At 58.9% G+C, this 18,107-nt stretch overlaps 1 long non-coding RNA gene across 1 annotated transcript; it reads right to left on the bottom strand.

Moving 5' to 3' along the window:
- Nucleotides 1-1,327: 1,327 nt before the first annotated feature.
- Nucleotides 1,328-14,988, bottom strand: LOC123393457. The gene is made up of 3 exons (XR_006608248.1): nt 14,604-14,988; nt 11,541-11,629; nt 1,328-3,731 (listed from the first exon to the last, which is right to left on the bottom strand). It is a non-coding gene; the product is annotated as an uncharacterized LOC123393457 (long non-coding RNA).
- Nucleotides 14,989-18,107: the final 3,119 nt, after the last annotated feature.

The following is an 18,107-nucleotide window of genomic DNA, read 5'->3' on the forward strand; positions in this document are numbered from 1 at the left end:
TAGGTGAAACCTGAGCCTCCTTCCCCTCCTGCGGTGTGGTCAGGAGAGCAACCCGCCCCCTGCCAGGCCCTGGGTGGTCCAGCTCCCTTGGCTGCAGGCCTGCCCAGAAGGGCAGTGCAAAGGACTCCGCCAATGCTGCTAATGAGAGGAGGCGGGGGTGGGGGGTGGGGGGTGGCTGTCACTGGGGTTACTGCTGACATGGGGCAGGAGGTCTCACAGTCAACACCACAGCAGGAGGCTCCCGGAGCTTCCAAGGCAAAAGATTTTGGACCATTTACTGTTCAGTGCTTCTCTCCACCTCTGCTGCGGACATTCCCCTCCTTGAATGTTCGAATGCGCCAGGAAGAGACACTGAAGAGAAATGTTCAGGGGGACAGGAGGGAAATGCTAATGAGAGCCACAAAGCAGAATCCTGGGGAAGGGGAAGGGGAGGTCTTCTGAAAGAGTGGCAACCGGTGTGGCTTGCTAACAGGGAAGTCGATTTGGTGACTGGGCAAGAGACTGTCAGAAAAGCGGGGCCCGGGGAACAGAGGCCGGGTGGCAGCCAAGGGTGGTGGGAAGGAGACCCACGCTGGTGCAGGTCTGCTCGCCCGCCGGCCATCCAGACCTCCATGGGGTATTTGCTAACAGACCGACTGACTGTGGGGAAACTAGGGGTCACAGCTTCTCTGCAGGGGAAGGCAGGTGCTGCTGTGACCTTTGCATCCCCGAGGATCTTGGCAACATGTGGAATGTGTCCCTCAGGAATGCCCCACCTATACCTGTGGCTCTCACCTTTCTGGGGCAGAAACCCGGACTTGGGGGATCTGGGAGAGATTTGCCCTTTCCCTCCCCATGCACATTCCACCTGTTGCCCACTCCGTGTATCTCCTCTGCTTCTCCTGCGTTTCTCTGCTCCCCCTACCCCACCCAACTACCCCATGGTTTCCTCTGGGACAGACTGAATCTCCAGTTTGGAGGATTCACTGCCTCATTATAGCTCTTACTTCTCAGCCTTCCCCCAGCCCTATGCCCCTCCCAAGGCCCCACAGCCCCTCCCCCGGCCCACAGTCCCCCCCCCCACCAGCCCCACAGCCCCACCCCCGGCCCATGCCCCTCCCCAGGCCCTACAGCCCCTCCCCCCATCCCACAGCCCCTCCCCCCTCCCCACAGCCCTTGCCCAGGCACCACAGCCCCTACCCCTTCCCCACAGCCCTTCCCCAGGCACCACAGCCCCACCCTGGCCCCATGACCCTCCCCAGGCCCTACGGCCTCTCCCCACTCCCCAAAGCCCTTGTCCAGGCACCACAGCCCCTCCCCCCCACCCCACAGCCTCTCCCCCTCCCCCACAGCACTTTCCCAGGCACCACAGCCCCTCCCCCATCCCCAGAGCCCCAAGGCCAGGCCCTGCTCCCTGCCCTTGGGAGGGAGGTGCACCATGGTGGTCCATATGGGTGGACCATGTGACCTGTCTGGGCTAATGAGATATTCTTGATACAATGCCTCCAGAGGCTTGCCACGTCCTTGTGCCCTGGAGGGCAAGCTTGCATTCCTGGGATCCCCCGAGAAGGTTATGCACCAGGCAGAGGCACCACTTCAGATATGGCCTCTGCAGAAACCCGAGGAAAAGACCCGAGTCTACTCAGGAGCCTAAAGCCATGCCCCGCTCGCCTGCCCCAGAATGAGGGTAGCCCAGATCAGCTGTAGTGAGGTGAACCCGCAGAGCCCTGGTCATGAGAATAGCCTTTGTCTCAAGTCACTGAGGGTCGGGATGCTTTGTTACGTGGCGTGGCTGCTCAGTTTGCGGGCTGATGCAACCCTGGTCATCCAAGCTTCCCCCCTTCCTCCTTAAGCCCAACTGTCATATGGATGGTTGCTGTAGCAGGAAAGACTTCCCCATTAGAGATATTCTGACTTTCTTCCAGAGGCTTATTCCTTAGTTCATGTGCCAACATACGGAGATCCATGCTCAGCCTTAGCAGGGGCGACAAGAGGCAAGAGCGGGGTAGTTCTGCAGGAGGCTGAGACATACGCTCTTCCTTCGAGAGTGAGAGAGCAGGGCCAGAAGCCAGCAATCACATGGCAGGGTACCGGCCATGTTTCTGACCCAAGAGCAGACCACGGGGAGACAAAGTCATCATTCTGCAGATGCCCATGTTTCTTCTTAAGACAAATTATCTGTATTTTTTTAAAAAAATCCCCAGTAATTACAAGTATCCCTTCTTTTGCACACACCGCATGAGCCAGTGAGGAATTGGAATGCAACACAGCCTTCCCATATGTCAGTACCAGTTACGCCTTCTTTTAAAGCGTGTTCTGTGCATCCTTCTGGAAGGAGGTGAATGAAATGTTCTTGTAAATGGACAAATGATTCACGGGATCATGACTACTTCTCACCAGCTGCATCAATTCTAGGCAGCGATGGGACTTGGTGAGATATTATTTACAACTTGTTAAAAACACTCCTTGAGACACTTCAGGCCTTGTTTGGTTCTGGTGAGCTCAGCTGAACGTGGCTGGGCTGGCAGTCGGCCGAAACTGGTCCTCTTGGCACACCCACGCTGCCTGGGCCCAGAGGAACTGCATGCCGGCATGGGGAGGCTTTTGGAACTCTTTCCTCTGAGAGGGAGGACGGGGAAGCCTGAGACATGCACGGAACTTTACTGGGCCATCAACGAGGCATTCGATCAGGCATCGATCCAAGTGACATTCTGTCTGGTGATGGGGTCACAGCTACACAGGGCAAAGGACAAACACACAGTCCTGCTCTCAGGTTGCCTATGGTCTCACAGAGATACGGTTCCCCGTCTATTATGTAGTCTTCAGGAAAGAAATGACCTGGCTTGCCTGTCCCTTAATCTCCTCCTCCGTCAAATTATGAAAATGGTAATCACATCCCAGGACGGTGGGGACAGCCACCTCAGCCAACACATGTCCACCATACCCCCTTGTTCTCTGAGAGGACCCTGAGCTTGTTGGGGCGGCCATGCTTCCTGATGACGGCTCACCTTCCCAGGCTCCCTGTGGCCACGTCGGCCACGCGCCCCGGTTCCTGTCCGTGAGCACAGATAGAAATTTTGGTGAGCACATTCCTTTCTGAGTAAAAGGACAAAGTTTCACGAGAGACGCTGCTCATTTGCCTTCTCTCCAGAAACACGTGAATGGAACCTCTGACCACGTGGGACCAAAGGGACAGTGACGGGCTGGAGGGGCTTTGGGCTCCGGACGTGCTCCTGGGCACCTGTCAGCCGTGTTCTACTTAGTTCCAGACAGCTCTTGCTTCAGCAGCTGTCTCGCGGGCGAACGTGCTCTGGAGAATGTGACCCCACAGACTGCCAGGTGTGCGGGAAGTACTCCGTGGGGCCGCACTGTGCGGTTACTGATGCCATGAGCACCCAGCACGGTGGCATGGTGAGCGGGTGCGGACGTCAGATGCTTCACGGGGCCTGCAGTCCCAGCCAGTGCCACGGGCTCTGAGCCTCAAAGGTCTTTCCAGGCGGACCCCTCTGCTCCTCCCAACTGTCCTGCCCTCCACGGGGCCTCTACATTGGCCGTTCCAGCAGGATCCAAGCTGGAGCCCTGGCTTCAGTCCTGCGCGAACCGTCCGCCTCGCTTATTTCCAATGGGGTTCTGCTCCTAGCTCACTCCCAGATGAGAACCTCCCGGAGTGACCCCTCACCGTCAGTAGCCCCTTGATGCTCCTGTCCTTCGGGCCCCGAGCGCCGACACTGCCACGGACACTTCAGCAAGGCCTGGGGAGACACAAAACATACCTCACTTTCAAAAATTCTATCCTAAAAAAAAAAAAAGAATCATGCAATGTTTGCTTTTTTACTGTGATATATTCTTGTTAATTTCAATATAAAAATGTTTAACTTCCCTGCTGATGGGAAGAATTAATTGTATTCGAGGAAGATGCTGGGTGTTCAGCCGCAGTTCTGAGCGCCCCCTCAGAGGGCGTTCGGGAGCTCCCTGTCCTGTCGTCCATGGGACGTGGGTGCCCTGCTGTGACCCCTTGTTCCACACACCGTCCCCTCCTCATGGAGCGTCCTACCTCCCTGGCCACTGGCAAACTCCCGGGTATGCTCCCGTCTGAGAGTGCCCAGCAGGCCGGCCGTGCTAACCGCTTCGGCCTCTGGTCCCACGCACCTGTCAAGCACAGGGGACATTCTGTTCATCGTGGAAGGCTTCCAGTTACTTGTATGTGACCAACGATCCCCACACCTAGAGACCCCTCCTCCCGAGGGGGACAGGTGCCCCAGGAGCAAGCAGGCACCAGCTGCCTGGACGCGCCTCAGTACCACAAGGGGAGAGGTGTGAGGACAAAGAGAGCGTCTGAGAACGGATGTGCCGGCCAGTGACGTCTCCACGCACCCTCACAAGCCATCTCTGCCCCGCACCCGCACCCGAGTGTGGAGGTTGAGGCTGGGGCAGGAGGGCAGGGAGGGACCTGCTTGCTGCTAGGAGGGACCCGGCAGGGAGGGACCCGTCTCCGGCTCCCCGTCCCTGGTATTTCTTACCCCCAACCCCACACGGGAAACCGAGTGCTTGGTGTTCATTCTGAGCGCAGGTCAGTGGTCTGTACAGGAAACAGGATGGGCTCTGGTGTTGGCCACATCCCCCCAGAGCCACTTCTGTGTCCCCCACTCTCAGGGGCCCAGCAGAACAAGGGGGGCTCTAGGCGTCTCCCCCCAGCCCCTCCCCTCGGCCCTCCGGAGGGGCAGGCTGCCATCCGTGGCTGTGGGCTAAGCGTCCGAGGTCTAACAGCCCCTTGTCTGTCATTAAGAGCTCTGTTAAGGGAGCCTTCATAGCAGGTGTCATTGAACAGACATTAAGACCCAACTGGCCATGGTTTAAGGGACCATTAGCACATGCCTGATGTTTGCCCTGACAAACCGAGACCCAGCCAAGCACTCATGTGATAACGGCCAGGAAACACCCCCTGGGGGGAAGTAACAGGATAGGGAGCGGGGAGGGCACGCCCTGCCTGGGGCCCTCAGAGCATCTGTGGACTCTAAGTCGGCCTCGCCCTGGCCTCCCTGGGTCTCTGGCGCTCGACCAAGGAGGTGGGGACGGCTGCCTGCCCCGCCAGCCTGAGCATGCTCCGGGGAAGCCTGCCTTGTGACGGCAGGACAAAGGGTCACGCTGCCTCAGTTTCCCCTGAGCTGACGGGTCTTTGGGAGCCGAGACCAGCGTCAAAGCGAGCCGAGCTCATTTATGCTTCTGTGGGTCTGAAGGGTGCAGGGCCGTTAGGGTACCGACACCCCACCTCCAGCGGAACTGTGCATCCGCACAGGTGGCCGGCCCCCCCACCCACTCTCCCACCTGCAGCCTTCCATGACCAGGAGGTGGCGCAGTGTGGGGTGCAGACGTGCGCTTTGGGTTCAGATCTCCCTGGGTTCAAAGCCCAGCACTTCCCCCTGCGAGTCAGGCTCCTCTTTTCTGTTCCCGTGGGGCGCTGTGCACACCATCCCTCTGGCCTCCCAGTTCCCTCTGCTCTGTGTTCATGCCTGCACCTGCTGGAGAGTGGAGAGCCCAGGGTCTCCTGGACCCTGCCACTCCCCAAGGGAGCAGACATCCCCTAAATCAGGTTCCATCCATGAAGGTTCCTTCCCTGGGCCACGCCTGATGGCGAGCACAGCTGGAGACTATCCGCAAACCCACCAACCTGCCCGCTGACCAGACCTCGTGCACCCACCTGTGTACCAAGCCCCCGCCATGCGCTCAGCTCACTCCTGCCATGCTTTCTGCTCCCAGCGTCCCAGGTACCACTTCCTCCTACCTGCTCCTCCTCCTCCCCTTTCTGAGCCCTTCCCTTCCCCCACTCTGCCTCCTCCTAGGCTGTCCCTCCCCCTGAACCTATGGCTCCCCATAGCCTCCATGTCCCTCAGCCTGCAGGCCCCTTCTGCGGGGCATGTGCCTTCAGGACCCTGCCTCGGGCAGCCGGGTCCTCCTCCTCCTCTCTCTCTGCCCTGTGCTGCGGTATCCAGCACTGTGTGTGAACGTGCTCTTGCCGGACTCACCCTGGCCCTAACTGAACCTCAGGTGCACTCTACCCGCCCGCTGAGCCAGTCCCAAGGCTGTGCCCGGCTGAAGGGGTGTGAAGGGCAGCACCCCTCGTGCCGGGCCTGTAACCTTGCACACTTAGCCCCCAGCCACGGACAGACTATAGCCCCCGGTGCCTGGAGTGCTGGGCACTCCCACAGGCCGTGGCCAGCCAAGCCCGCAGTGTCTCCCGTGGGTCATCCAGCCCCTCTCACGCGCACAAGTGCCTCCTCTTAGATCTCTCGTCCCCCGTGAGCAGTGGCGCTTTTACTCTTAGGACTGCGCTCACTCCGTCAGACATTGCGGTCCGGAGAGAGCTGAATAGTGGCCGCTAGAGAGGCACATCTGCGTTTGTGACTCTGCAACCTGTGGCAGTTACCTTTAACGGGTCTTGCCTGATGTAAATAAACGAAGGATCTCATCATGAGACGGTCCTGGATCATCCCCCAACCCAGACACAAGCGTCCTTACCAGACACAGACACAGAGGAGAGGACACACGGACACAGAGACAGATGGAGGGACGTAGCCATAACCATGGACACTGGGGCCACAGAGGCTGTGCAGGGCCAGACAGACCCTGCCTCAGAGCCTGGCCTGAGTGGCTGCTGTGGCCTCGCCTCACGCATGGATGTCCGGCCCCCCCCGGGGACACTGATTCCAGATCCCCCAGGGACACTTAAGGGGCAGCGGGCAGCTTGTTAGAGTCTCGTGGGTTCTGAGGGGCGAAGTCCCAGCCTTCCCGTGTCTGGGCGGCACAAAATCTGGGCTCCACGGTTCCCAGAGGCCAGGGCTCACCTGGATTCTGCCCACAGCATGCAGACCAGGAGCCATGAGATTTGGGGCAAAGTACTAAACCCCTTGTCCCCAGTTTCTGTCTGTAAAATGGGGTGGGGGGTAGTTGGTAAAAACAACCCTTTGCCCCCTGGGTTGCTGTGGACTAAAGGGTGTAGAAGAATGAACCCATGGACAGCAGGGAGGGCCCACCTGGGACACAGCGTGTGCTTGGAAGGCACCTGCTGTAACAGCCCGTCTGCGGGGTCCCCAGCTCAGGCGCTCTGGTCTGAGGGATTCCCCTTCTCATGCACTATGTTCTGCAGGGTCACCCGCTCTCGTGCTCTTGTCTGTGAGGTCTCCCGCTCATGCACTCTGGTATGCGGGGTATCCTGGGCTCCCGGTCTCTGGTCTGTAGGGTCCCTGGCTCACCCGTACTGATCTGCAGAGTTCTCTGCTCATGTGCCCTGGTCTGCGGGGGTCCACCGCTCACGTGCTCTAGTCTATGGGGTCTCCTGCTTGTAAGCTCTGGTCCGCGAGGTCTCCCTGACTCTGCACTCTGGTCTTCGGAGTTTCCCTGGCTCATGCGCTCTGGTCTGTGGGGTCTCCCCCTCACGCACCCTGGTCTGTGGCACCTCCCTGGCTTGGGCGCTCTGGACTGTGGGGTCCCCTGCTCACGAACCCTGGTCGGTGGGGGTCTCCTGCTAACGCGCTCTCGTCTGTGGGGTCTCCCCAGCTCTCATGCTCTAGTCTGGGGGGTCTCCCCAGCTCATAAGCTCTAGTTGGCAGGGTCTCCCCAGCTCACTCACTCTGGTCTGCGGGGTCTGCCCCTCATGCACTCTGTGTCCACCCCGCCACACAGCACGTGCTTCCCAGCCACCAGACTGCTGACACTCCCTGCTGAGAGGCTGTCCTGGACTCTGTAGGATTTGAGTGGTGTCCTTCCACTGCATTCACCCCAGCTTGGCTCCCTGTCATGCGGAACGACCCTGGCTCACTCTGGCCCAGGTTGGGAGACACCGCTGCCCTGGTGGAGAACAGCCTACTAGGTAGAGGGGCCAGGACTTCAGAACCTGGGGCTCCCGCTTGCAGCTGGTTTGGGATGCAGGCAGGGTGCTGGGTGGAGCACTGGAGCTGGCAGGTGGTAAGCAAAGGCCCAGGGGTGGGCAGGCCATGCAGGCGGTACACAGACAGGGCCCCGGTTCGCCCTGGACAGTGGCACCAGCTGCACAGTGACTGCAGGTGCTTCGTGAAGCCGCGATGTGACGTGAGCCATCTGCCCGTCACGGGGTTGGCTGCCCCGTGGCTGTTCCTGCTGTTCCACCCAGCTGAGTGAACCCTTAATGGGATGAGGGACAAAACATCTCTTCATGGGGCTGCAAAGCCTCCCAATCAACTCTTCAAATAAGAGGCACACGCCCAAGATGGGGGTGGGAGTGTGCAGTGTGATTTGGAGGAGTATCTCTGCCAGGGCTGAGATTTCTGTCATGGTGATAGAGGTTCCTAAAGACCCGGGTCCCCCTGGCCTGTGATGACGATACTGGCTGTTGACAGACAAAGCTGAATCGGAAACAGAGAGACCACGCTTGGGGACTGTCACTTCATTTTCCTTTCCTGTGACTGTGGTCCAATCCACGGCGGTGCCAGCCCCTCCCCGGGTAGCTCCAGGGTGGCCCTTTCCCCCTCACCTGTCCTCTGCCTAGAAACTGAGGGGAAGAAGCACGAAGTCCCTCAGACTCTGGAGGTCTGAGCCCATGCGACTCTGCCCTTTGCTGCTGTGTGACTTCAGGCCAGGCCTGCCTGGACCACCTTTCTGAACAGGACAAGGACGGCCATGATGACACCACGCCTGCTTACTAGTGGCTTATTCCAGAGCCCACAGGAGTCACGATAGCACTCTGAGGGCGTGTTCTCACTACTCCCATCTTACAAAAGAGAAAGAGGCTTTGAGAGGTCAGACAGTTTCCCAAGGCCAAGCACCTCATCAGGGCCATCCTGTGTGGTTGTTCCAGTTGTGTACTGCACAAAGGAGCTCCACCTAGGGCAACAGTTACACTGCAGATGAATGCTGACGTCCAAGACAGCATGAAGTGGGCACAGGGCTCCCAGCGCCCAGATGCCCATACCTGGATCCCCATGCAGGAGCACAGGAGCTCACGCTGCCTCTTGGCCTGACACCTGCTGCGGAACAGACCCTGAGTCAGCTATGGCTGCCTGGCTGGGGGATGGAGCAGGTGCACGCTGTGTCCATGAGACTGAAAGCCCAAGGGAACAGCAGGTGGACGTGGGGCACCAAGCAGGACCCTACCCAAGGACCAGGACCACAAACGCTGCTCTCTAGCAGTATGGAGGGTAGACATCCCAAGGCAACCTTGCTGGCTGGACCCAGGTGTCACAGGGCTAGCCTCCCTGGCCTGACCTGTTTCCTGCCTTTTCCAACCTGCCCTTCTGCGCCCCAGGATCTCAGGACAGCCCGAAGACAGAAGGGAGCCTCACATGGTCCGGGTGGGTCCCACCTGCTTGCTCAGTGAGGAGCACGGGAGGGCGTCAGCTCTCATCAGGCCCCAAGATTCCTGTAGGTGGATGTTTCCCTAAATGTTCCCTGACTCCTGCCCAACATGCTCCTCTGGTGCTTCAGCAACCCCTCGGTTCCGCCCTCCAGCAAGCATGTCGGGCTCCAGCTGCAGCACGGTGGGTGCGCCACCCGCCCTAGATCCTTCCATGCTGCTCTCTGAGATGCAGGACCTCAGCACCTGGATGAGCAGAGAAGATCACTGACAGTCTTTGCCCCAATGGAGGACCCTCCTTTCTCAGGGAAGTAGGTCCTTGATGGCCAGTCACACCCCCTGGTCAAACCATGGGGCAACCCCTCCCTGAGCACGGCTGATGCACCCCCACCTCCACCAGGCACCCTGGAGTGCAGGACATGTACGGGCTGGGGCGAGCCTCCCGGAACTTGGCCTCTGGCGCTGGAAGCCAGTGGGTGACCAGCACAGAAGGGCTCTGGGGGGGTCCAGGAGCGGGCAGTCCCCAAGAACCATTCCCCCAGGCTCATGGAAACTGTCCACGTGGTGGAGAACCCCGTGAGGCCAGCCCATGATAGTCCACCAGCGAAGGAAGGCAGGCATCAGTTTAAGTCTGTTGTCTGTTCTGCATTCCAGGAGACTGAAACTGGGACCGCACGGTGGAAAAGTATTTCTGAGCACTCAGAGTGGATGGTGGCTTCCAGGCCACTGCCATCCCCGTCACCCTGAGGTCATGGTCAGCACCGAGACGCACTGCTCACAGCCCGTCTCCCTCTTGAACTAGAGGCAGGCTGTCATGCCTCTAACGGGTTTCCCGCGGCCACTGGGAAAAGTCACCACACGCTCTCTTGCAGCTCTGGAGTCACGAGGTCTAAATTCGGGGCCGTGCTCCCCAGGCAAGTGTGTTCTCTTGTCTCCGAGGAGTCCAGACACAACTGTGCCCTTGCCCCCAGGGCCCTCCTCCACCTCCAGCAGCAGCAGCGATCCTCCACCTGCTTCCCTAGCTCCCTGTCTGTCTTTTCCACACACAAGCCCACACACAGCAACATACACACATGTGCACACACATGCCTCTGCCTCCCTTGTCTCGCCTCATCTGATGCAGACCCACCTGCCCCCATGTAGGAGGCTCCTCGCACGGAGCTGGTATGTGTCCCAACAATCCAGGATCACCCCACCCCCAGTGAGAACCTTGAATCAGTCACATCGGCGAAGCCCCTCCTGCAAGGGGACATCACACATTCCCAGGTTGGGGGCAGCAGGACGTGGCATTTCTGGAGGCCAGGACCCCATCTGGCCCAAGCCCCGGCCAGCTCCTCAGGTGCAGCTTCTAAAGCCCCTCGGGCCTTGGGCTGATCCCCCCCCCCACCCCAGACAGAAGCCTATCTGTGTGGCTCCGAGCAGTGTGCCACCCCCGCCGCCCGGCGCTCAGTTTCCCGTGTGTGCAGGGCCATGGGCTTCCAGTTCTGCCATCCTGCTGCAAGACCACTCGGCACACAGGCTGAGCAGGGAGGGCCCGGCCATTCGCTCGCAGCCCGGCAGCAAGGACAGCTGTGTCCAGAGAGAAGCCGCTCAACCAGGACCCAGTCATGGAACGATGAAGAAGTCCCTCAGCTTGTGTGTTCTAATTGAATCAGCACAGATTTAACTCGGGTGTGACGTTCAGAACATGACCCATAAAAACATCCACCAGTGCTGCTCTACGGGGCCTCCCGGAGGAAAGATGGCCTCGGGGGTTCAGGAAAGGGCCACCTGGCTGGGGCTGTTAGCCGGAGGCTGGGAAGGGCTGGCGGGAAGCATGTGAGGAAGGATCTACAACAGGCCAGAGGACATCACCCTCCCACCTGGACGTCCCGAAGCAGAGGACGGGGTGGAGGGAGGGTGACCAAGCCGGCCATGGGTCCGAGGCTCAGTGTTCTTGGCTCCAAGATGCCTGTGACCCTCATCATGGCTCTGAGACAGGTTGAAGGCAAACCCCTCGTGCTGCTCGGCCAGCAACAACCTCCAATGACAAGTGTCCACTAGACCTCCTGACCTCCGTCTGACCAGCCTTCGCCCAACCCCAGAAACACGCTTACTGGTTCCCACTCTGCTAGTGAGGAAAAAGCCCTCCTAATAAAAGCTCCTCACTAATAACAAGAATCCCCTGTTGTGGAAATTTAGCACACATTCTTCAACAACAAAAATGAAAACAGGATGTCTGCTTTGCAGCACTTACCAGCCCTGAGAAGGAGACGTGGTGGACTCCGGCTCATTTTTCCAACCACCCTGGGGAACGGAGATGCTGTCAATGTGAGCGTGAAGGAGCTGTGGGGACAGAAGTTAGAGACGGAGTCCGTGAGAGTCTAACAGATGTTATTTTTGGAACTGGATTTGGGGCAGCAGATAGAACCGTCACTGCTGGGGCTGTCAAGGTCACACCTGCGCTAGGACATCAGGGGCCCCAGTGTTGGAAGCAGCAGCTTCCAAAGGCCAGGACCTCCCCCATCCCTCACATGGAGGATTTCCTCTGAAAACACCTCCATCCTCACATGAGGGTCCATGTCCACACAGGACGGATGAGAAAGGCTGACACAGAGAGGAGCATGTGGGAGTGGGGACAGAGGTTCAAGCCGCCGGCCAAGCGTGGCACGCAGCCACCAGGTAAGCCGGCGAGTGGTGCCAGGAAGGTGCTGGCAGACGTCCTGGCAGAGAGGATTGGAGAGACCACCTCCCCTGCGGACGCAGGGTGTGGGCAGGAGGCCAGGGTCACCTGTTTACTCGACTTCCAATTCCTGAGGGCTGGCTACATTCTGTCTTGTCCATGCCTCTATGCCCCATGAGGAACATGCCCAGCAGAGAGCAGGTCCTCACAACATGGTAGTTGGTTGAAGGAACAATGAATGAGTGAGTTCCTAAGCACACGGCCCTGAACCAGCTCAGAGCTGAGCCCTCGGGACTCCAGTGCACTCTGCTGGGGGATCACCCAAGCCAGGCCGCTTCGAGGACGCCCCCAACCAGCTGCCCTCTACGCAGACTCCTCTGGCTTCTCTGGGACTCCTTTACTCAGCCCTGCCTGATGGCCAGCTGGCCATGAGGTGGGATCCAACCCAATGCAGGGGCTCCCGGGGTTCCCCGGACGACGGCTCCCTCCCAGCCCTGCAGGCTTTTGGCCACCAAGCCCTCCTCATTCCACCTTCCATCCTCCTTCTACCTTACAGCTAGCTCCCTCCGTCTCGGCCGGCCCTGCATCCTGCCCTGCGTCCTGGCCCTCCGGCCAGTGGGCCCCACCCGCCTCTGCTGCACTAACAAGCAAGCCCCATTCCAGAGCCTGTGGTACCATCACTGTCACCCAAGGCAACCACAGCACGGCCACTCTCCCACCACAGGGCCCAGCATTCAGGGAGGGGAAGTCCCGTCTGGGACACAGCGTTTTCCCGATAGAAACAGAAGCCAAGCCAGGGCTGGAAAAGCTCAGTGCCTCCGGGATGGTTCCATAGCTGGTCCCCAAGTGTCTGATGCCCCTCCTTCCACAAGAGGGGGTTAACGGCCCCGATGAAGGTGAGTGGGACTGCTGGCCTGCTGCAGCCAGCAAATGTCCATCCAGGTTTCCTGGGATCCCTAGGCTGTGGCTGCAGGGTCCCCAGGCAGCGTGCTGGCCTCCACCTGTGCCCATAGGGCTCTGTCTCTACCGTCTGGGTGATCTGGACTTCCACCACGGGAGAATGGGGTGTAGGGCATTGCCTGAACCCTACACCAGCAACGGGCGCAGAAATGTGTGCAGAGAGGTGGGACAGCAGGCCTGTGGCGAGGCTGGGAAATACCACTCACCCCCCCCCCCCGGTAGACTGCAGCCTGGGAGTGGAAGACCGGGATCTAGGTGATGCCCGTGTCCCCAGCAGAGGGGGGTTCCCCAACGACCCCTTCAGTCTCCCCTCACAGCACCCCTTCCCCTGCCTCTCACCTCAGGACACACAGTCAACCTGCCAGGTCACGTACAGAGACTTATCACAAACCCACGTCAATGGCAGCACACATTCCCTGTAAAACGTGCTGTGGCTCCCAGTTCCAGTCGCCCAATGCGGCTCCAGCATCTGGGGGCTAGGAACCACAGGCTCAGGTCATCTCCTGTGAGTGTGGGTTGACGGGGCGGGGACACATGCACAGCGGCCCTCTGCTGGCCGGTGGGGGTCGGGAGCTCTCCTACACGCTGGGCAGACATCCAGCAGGCAGGGCCTGCTGTCTGTCCTCCCCGAGGGCCTTTCTCTGCAGGTGGCCCCTCCCCCCAGCTACATGGGGGCAGGATTGCAGGGAAATGGGAGCATGGGATGGACTCTCAGGGGTCAGCCCTGAACAACACAGTGTCACTTCTGGCACATTCTTCACATCCAAAAAGACCACAGGGCAGTCAAGTGCTACAGGAGGGGATGAGATCTGTCCTCGGTCGGGCAGGAGGAACAGCGTGTGCCTTTGTGGAGGGGGACTCCCTGGGATCCATGCTGGGATGCTGCATCCCATCACAGGCTGAGAACAGGGTGCTCAGTATCCACACGCTACAGAGATGCCTTGGGTCATCTCAGGAGACTCTACACAGGGTTGACCCCAAAGTCACACACTCCGGAGGTCTGCCCAGGGAGACTTGGGACCTGAGACCAGGTCCCACTGGGCTGTCCGGAGCTCTGTGGGGCCTTCCCTCTCCTCCCCCCAGGGAAAGAGGTTTCCTCCCTGGTCATAAGCCCAAGGCAGCCTTCCAGACCGACATGGACTGAGCGGGCCTTGACCACGTGGGCTGCTGCACGTGCACCCCACTGACAGCACACAAGCCTCCCGGGGTCACCAAAGGGTAAGCAGGAACGTCTGCTGGACAGAGGCCAGCTCTGGGGTGGGTGGGGGTGGATCCCATCAGAGTCTGCAGAGTGCACAGCAAAAAGCCAGGGCTGAGGGGCACCTGGGAAGGAAGGACCACCCACCCATGCCAGGGTGCTGCCACCAGAGTCCCCGAGAATCCCCGAAGCGTCCCAGAGAGAAAGGACCAGCTTGGACGCAGCCCACCCCTAGCCCCAGCCTCCGGGGACTGCTCTCCCTCAGCTCCCCCAGTGGTGGACAGGGGGCATCCTTGGCCCCTGTTGCCCACGTGGCTGTCACACCCCACGGGATACCTGGCTGAATGGGGGCTGGAGAGAGGTCGTTTGGAGCAGTGCACGAGATTAAGACTGGATGACCCAGACCACTAACTCTTAAGGACGGGGGATGGGACAGCTCGATACCAGCGAGAGCAGTGGAAGGTCCGCCCGACACCCACCTTGGACGACAGTTCCTCAGAATTAGGGAGCACCACGCAGGGCCGTCAGCATACCAGGCGCACGCATTTCCCGTCTCTCGCGGCCTAGGGGGCGTGGGCTCTGGAGACTCTGGAGCACGTCCGTCCCCCACGCCGCAGGATCTAAGCCCAGCTCTGCCGCCTAAGCCACGCCAATGGAGGCGAAGTGCGCAGCCGCCCGTGGCACCCACCAACGCGGGGCTCGAAAAAGAGTCACGGGGTTACTCAACGGGCTGAGCTGTAAGGCGCGGGTGTTCATAGCCGAGCTGTCTCAGCGCCTTGGCAGCCGGCCTGGGGGAGCAGGCGGCTGGGCGCAGGCCGGCCAGGCACCTCAGGGACATCCTGCTCCGCAGCTTGCCACGCTCCCTGTGAACGCCTGCGGACGTTCCGGCGTACTTCCGGCACTTCCGGCGTAAGGCCCGCACTTCCGGCTGCGCCCACCCCATGCTGCCGGCTGGCCTGGGATACTTACGGCACTGCCGGCCGCGGCCCTCTGACGCTCACAGAGGGTGCAAACGCTCCGCACTTCCAGCCGCGTCTGGAGAACGGGCTGCTGCTGTGGTCCCGCCGTCTTCCTTGGAGGAAGGAAGGACGACCGAAGCCGCGTGGCCCTGGCGGTCAGGCCCTGGAAGGGTGCGGGCAGGGTGGGCATGGCGGCACCTTCGAGCATCCCCAGGCTCCTTGCCCGGACCCCGCTCCCCCCCGTGTCAGATGCAGGACCCGCCCTTCCGCACACTCAGGGACAAACACGGTAAAGGCCCCGGTGTGTGCACAAACCACGTTCCCGGGGAACCCCAAGCTCATGCCTGTGTGAAGATAAAGCAATTGGCCCAGTTTCACAGCGTGAGTGTGGCAAGGGCACAGATTGCCCTGACTGATCTCGGACTCCTTGCTAGAGACTGGCGGCCGTGGGCATGACAGCGAGGCTGCTCAGCGGTCGTGGAGCTTCGGAGGAGGGGTGTGATTCGGTCATGTGCCACCAAACCCTGCTCTGTGCCAGGGTGTGGGAAAGCCCGGTGACAGAGGAGGACATGGACGAGGCCGCTGCCTTCCGTTAGCCCTCCTGGCCGGCTCCTAAGTCAGGGCTGGGCCACACAGAGCCAGGGCCCTGGAGGGTGACACTGGAGTTCCGGTTTTAATAGGAAGAGCTCCTGCCCAAACTGGGTCAGGACGGTTTGATGATAAAAGTGCCTTTTTATAGTTCGTGTTCGAGCAGGTGCCTCCCTCGGGAGCATCAAGTAGGTGAGACATCTACTCAGAGGCCGATTTCACAAACAGGGGCTGGGGGACCTTGGGGCCAGTGGGGCGCGCTTCTGCCATCACACACAAAGTGCTACAGACTGGGGGGCTGACACCACACACATTTTTTTTTAAGGTGCTGAGGCTTTTTTTTTTTTTAAGATTTTATTTATTTATTTGACAGAGATCACAAGTAGGCAGAGAGGCAGGCAGAGAGAGAGAGAGGGAGGAGGAAGCAGGCTCTCTGCTCTGTGGGGCTCGATCCCAGGACCCTGGGATCATGACTTGAGCCGAAGGCAGAGGCTTTAACCCACTGAGCCACTCGGGCACCCCACCATACACATTTTTATTTTCATGCCTCTGGGACCTAGAAGTTGGAGATGAAGAAACCAGGGCTGGTTTCTTCTGAGGCCTCTCTCCTCGGCTTGGAGCAGCCACATTCTCGGGGTGTCCTCACATATCTCCCCATGCACGCACGGAAACACACACACACACACACACACACAGTCTCCTTGTGTGTCCAGATTTCCTTTTCTTGTGAACTCACCAGTCAGACTCGATCGGCGCCCTCCCATCTGCCTCATTTCACCCTACTCACATTATTTTTTTTTAAGGTTTTATTTATTTATCTGTCAGAGTGAGCAGAAGCAGAGGAGTGGCAGGCAGAGGGAAAAGCAGGCTCCCCGCCGAGCAGGGAGCCCGATGTGGGGCTCGAGCGCAGGACCTCTCTCTGCATCCAGGGCTGCAAACACAGGCTCCTTGTTCATAGGCCCACAACCTGCACACAGACGGGGCAGCTCCCCCAACTTCCTGGATTCCTCACACACAGGGTCCCAGGGACTCTCTGTGAAATGTCCAGGACCTTGAGGTGAGCAGTCGGATTTGGAGTCCCGACTCTGGCACCAAGCTAGCTAGGGGACTCCAGTGTTCATTCATTCAACAAATATCCCTGTGTTTCTGGCACTGGGCCACAGCCGCGGACGAGCAAGGAACATGACGGGTGTAGTCCTGCTTTTTGGGCTTCTGTTTCAGGGGCAAGAGTGGATCAACCAGCAAGGAAACAAGTAAGAAAAGTCCAAGGAGTGATACAGGATCAGAATAAGATGGGGGAGTGAGGTAAAGAGCGTCTGGGGAGGCAACATTAGATGGGAAGGTCAGGAAAAGCAGCATCCAATTTTCCTCTTGCCTGGACTATGGCTGTGATACCTGGGGGTACAGGAGCCATTTTGTGACCATGAAGCAACAGCAGGAGGGGGAAAGCCAACAGGAGATGGAGAGGTGGATGAAAAGAGCCTGGGCCTTCAGTGACATCATAGCACCACAGCAGCAGCGCTGCGCCTTCATCCTCCAGACATCGTAATACGTAGAATATAGGAAATGCCACTGTGAGTTGGATTTCGTAGCAATTGAACACGTGTCTAATTAAAACAGGTCTAAATGACAAGGAAGGTGAAATTATGGTAATGTTTGGAGGAAGACAACTTCAGGTAGAGTGAGCAGAAATGCAAAGGCCTTGAGGCAGGAACAAGCTTGAAGGATTGGGAGAACAGAAACAAGGTCAGTGCTAGTGAAGTGAGATGAAGTCGAGGGACACAGGTGCTGCTTCAGGTCCCTTGGATTATACCCTCAGTTCAGTGGGAGGGCACTGGACATAGTCTGACCAAGGTTTTAGGCAGGTTTTTCTGGCTACTGTGTGGAGAGCAGCCCACAGGGTATAAGAGATTGGTTGGGAGAGGGTCTCTCGGGATTTTTAGAACAGCTGATTGTGAAGCCTGGCGCCACACTCTGCTTCCAGGGCTAGTTCTAAAACTACTTGCTCAGTTTCCTTGTTTGTCAAGTGGGGGTGATATTAGTGCCCTGCCTCACAGGACTGCTCTGAGCATTACATATGATACACGCATGGAACTTGTACATACATGTTACACCGGTACCAGTAACAACAGGTGGTGATGTCCCGCCAAGCCCTGCTGTAAACATGTTAAGTGATTTAACTATTAATCTTTACAACAACCCCGTGAAAGTCATGCTCTTATTATCAATGTTCTCATTTTGTAAATGAGGAAACTGAGTCGCAGAGGACCTGAGTGACTTTCCGAGGTCACCCTGTCGGTCAGGAATGGTGCCAGGAATTGAACCCAAGCTGTCTGGTTGCGGAGATTACACTGTGCTGTGGTGCCCCTCAGGAGGAGCTCTGGAAATGTCATTGTCTTTGTCAACAAGGACAGGTCGCACACCCATGTCAACCGC

The sequence above is a fragment of the Mustela putorius genome, unplaced genomic scaffold, assembly GCF_011764305.1.
Source record: "Mustela putorius furo isolate JIRA1106 unplaced genomic scaffold, ASM1176430v1.1 tig00000867_pilon_pilon_pilon, whole genome shotgun sequence".
NCBI lineage: Eukaryota > Metazoa > Chordata > Mammalia > Carnivora > Mustelidae > Mustela > Mustela putorius.